This window comes from Pseudophryne corroboree, chromosome 1 (genome assembly GCF_028390025.1).
Source record: "Pseudophryne corroboree isolate aPseCor3 chromosome 1, aPseCor3.hap2, whole genome shotgun sequence".
Classification (NCBI taxonomy): Eukaryota; Metazoa; Chordata; class Amphibia; order Anura; family Myobatrachidae; genus Pseudophryne; species Pseudophryne corroboree.
Window position 1 is genome coordinate 554065201 of NC_086444.1, and position 3970 is coordinate 554069170.

At 41.9% G+C, this 3970-nt stretch overlaps 1 protein-coding gene across 1 annotated transcript in view; it reads left to right on the plus strand.

Moving 5' to 3' along the window:
• The first annotated feature begins 736 nt into the window (after nt 1–736).
• Nucleotides 737–3970, plus strand: part of LOC134898831 (cyclin-dependent kinase 4 inhibitor B-like) — an 80291-nt gene continuing 77057 nt past the window's right edge. The window contains exon 1 of the mRNA XM_063914125.1: nt 737–824. The gene's annotated coding sequence lies outside the window, so the exon portion shown is untranslated. The remainder of the gene's footprint in view (nt 825–3970) is intronic.

Genomic DNA, 3970 nt, shown 5'->3' on the forward strand with positions numbered 1-3970 from the left:
GGAGGGTGCTGCTGCCATGGCCCATGGCTAGACCTTACACCTCTGGTGCTGCCCATGTGAGGCCACTAGTACAGATTTTTCCAGGGCCGCTTTTTGTTCCCAATCCGCCCCTGGTTGTTAGGGTGCCATGGATATGGAGGATTTCTAATGTTTATAACCTGCATAATTTACAATCACATTGGCAAAAGGTTTATAATATTTAATTCACTTACGCATCTGATGTGACCCGTATAATAATTTTAATATCATATGAGGATTTTCGAGATATCTAATCTACATCCATATACATATACAAGTATATATCCCTCATAGTTCTATATAGTGTTCCACCTTTTTGCATTTTCATATAATTACATCAGCAGTAAATTTTATTTCTTCTTTCCCCTTCTGTTAATTAATTTTGTACTGCCTTCTCATTCTCATTTTTTGCATGTAGCCTTATAACTTATTGTTATATGGTTATATTTTCATATTATTGCCAGGTGTCTATTTATACTTGAATAAGAGAGACCATTGGATACTAATAGAATCTATACTTAGCACGTGTCCAGAGAATTGTGTTCCCAATTCATAGGGAATGGGAGACGATGCTAGAATACTGACACCTGAGACATAATGCACACACCAGGTCTCATCAGGTACTAGCACAGGCCTAATTGATAGCCACACACCCCCGCTCCTGATTGGACATCACCTAGTTTTAAACAACACCAGCACCCGGTTACAGGGTGTCTCACTGAGGAAGCCGGAAAGTGAAACAGCTGTCTGAGGCTCAGTGCAGTGCAGCCGGAGCCGTACACCCTGACATCCACGCGTACACTCAGGTACTTTTCATTTCGAGTGACAGCCGGCGGGACCGCATGGTGGGTAACGGGTCCTGCAATACCTTGCGGCATCAGGACCGTTACTACCATTAGGGTCCCAGCACTGTCACCTAACTACTTTCTTCCAGGCACTATAGGTGTAAGGAAGGTACCGCTCACCTGGCATCAATGTATACACATATGCAAGGAAGCAGCCTACATTCAAAAGGGGATTGGTGCTCTTTATTTTCATTTTATTGATACTATGTTTCTTAAATCTTTTTTCGATGCTCTCTCATTGTCATAAGGAGAACTCAGAGGACCCCCTGCGCTGTTACATCAGGGTGCCAGAGGGTGATCTTTTCAAAAGCAGAAGCATCCTCTCTGTTTCCAACCCTTAGGTGCAGATGGGACACGCTTATTTACTGTATTAATGCATGTCACACAGTAAACAGAAGCCACCCCACTGCATCAATGATAGGAGTGCCTTTTCTTCCCCTTTTCTGCAATTTGTACCAGCTCATTCATATGCTCCTTACCTCTTTAAGCCATCTTTTTACATACACGTATTAGAGGATATGTTAGATGTATACCCTGTTATACTGATTTCTGAATATCAGTATGATGGTTACATATGAGGAGCAAGATTGATACATTTATTGCTACAGTGTGTTCTTGAGGCATACTAGATATTTCTGCCCAGACAACAAATTCAATCAGTAATAACCTGCCAATACTTGAGACGCGGATCAGGGTGTTATATATAGTGGACATTTTTTACCAAGAAATTACCAATTCTACTAATATGCTTACCGGTACACTGCACTGAGAAAATCAATAGTATTTGCACTAAGACAATTACAGGATCAGTTTTTACTCATATTATGGAGATTTATATCCTAGATCTTGAATAATGATTAGATTATTTTGCTACTACCTCTCTAAGGGAACATATGATATGCAATCGATGGGGAGATTGTATGTGCTATGAAGTTTGGACACATACTAATCAACACTGTTATTGTTACTTATATTCTACGCCAGTAGCATCCATTACAACAGGCTGAAATTTATGGTAAATCTATCTATAGGGCTACCGCTTCTTGTTTCAGCCGACTATATCATCCTACAATTTGTCTCCTCTTGTTAGGGGACTGTCAATGCTTATTATTGCAGGAACTATTGTCAGGATCAATAACATTGACCCTGACCAGGTCACGTGTATCTCCCCACGGTGTGTTTATACCACGCGTAAATTTAGGCATGGTTTTTTTGCTATTTTTTGTTATTTTGTGAATTCTGTTATTTATGTGTACATGTTCATGTTGCTAGTCTTGGTTTGTGGCAACATTTTTTTAATGATAATCAATAAAAGTTATATTTTATGTAATATCTTTCAATGTGTGCCCCCCAAAAAACGATAGTCTCTTTTTCTTCTTTTTTGGTATGCATTTTCTGAGTAGCTCAGAACTTTCTCAGCCCTTTTCGATCACTTCAGCTTGTCCGGGCCCGGAATTGACGTCCAGAGCCGGCCCCAACCAATATGATGCCCTAGGCATTTATATTTATATATGTATATGCATTTGCACTGCCTATGTTTTTAATTTACAAACTAATCATCTTAAGTGTTTTTTTCCACCGTTTTTATTATTAAATGATTTTCTATTTGATATCAGCGCTCCTTAAATGTTTTTCATAGAACATTAACTATACATCTTTTGATTAAGGCATCCAGTTGCCCTGTAGGAGCTGCTATTATACCAATTATTTTATATCAGGTGTTTTCTTGAATTAATTTATTAGCGCCCGATTTAACAGGGTAGTTATTGCCCTTGCTTTCTTTCTTTAAGATTTTGGCTGGTGCCCCCTAGCACCACCGCTGGTTCTGCCTCTGACCTTGCACCTCTTTCCCAGCACCATCACCCCTCACCCATAGCAGTCCTTGTACCCCCCATATTTTAAATAGGAACAGTTCGCACATTTGACGCACAGCCCAAAAAGGGGCATCTTCTTGCTGGGAAGGGGCATGGGCACACAATAGTAACCCCAATTCCAATTACGCCACACAGTGCTGCAACTTTATTCACATTTTATCTTGCGATAGTGTCCATAATTCATATTACATCCCACAGTAGTATCACTTTACCTTATAAACGTTACTCCTCACAGTAGAGCCCCTTATTCACATTACATCACACTGAATTGCTCCTTATTCACATTACACCAGACCTTATTGCTCATTATTCACATTAGATGACACAGTAGTGCCCTTTCTATACGCAACGCCACATAGTAGAGCACCTTATACACATAATGCCACACATTAGTAATGCATTTATGCACAATTCCACACAGTAATGCCTCTTACACATATGAGACACATTAATGTCCTTATAAACATAATGCACCTGACTTCCGGTTCCGGCATGAAGGAGTGAGCAGCAGCTCTCGTGCGCTCCTCCGTCCCGCCAGCAATACCGCTCGTTTTACCTGCTCACAGCCACAACTCATAACCCCTGCTGACCACAGTACGTACAGGGCACTTTCCTTTACCTGTTCCTGCTATCATGGACAAGTTCCTGGGACCGCTGGCGCCACCAAAATTACAACCGCCGCCGCCGGCGCTCCCTCCCAGACAGGAGAAGCGACGTGTAGAGCAAAACACCCCTGCCTCCACGGACTCCAGCCCAGAGAAGCCAGCAGCAAAAAAGACGATCCTCACGGCCATGGGAGAATCTAAGGTGCGTACTGATGCTAATATAGGGGCTTCCCCAACATATGCGGACATTGTAGCTGCAATACAAGATACAATGGCACCATTGCTGCAGAAAGCAGTTAGCGACATCACAGCGCAGATTCAGCTGCTTACAAGCCGAGTTACTGATACGGAGACTCGTTTAGGTACTACAATAGATGATGTCTCAGGATTACAGAAGGCTGTTGTATCTCTGGAAAGGGACAATAAGCGCCTTCTAGAAAAAATTGACAATATAGAAAACCGTTCACGGAGATGCAACCTCTGTATAGTGGGCTTGCCGGAATCATTAACGAGCTCAGGGCTGGAAAACTTTGTGCGTATCACTCTGCCAAAACTCCTACATATTGAGGTGGAATGCACTGATTTAGTGATAGAGAGAGTGCATAGAATGGGAGACCTGTCGCGGGCT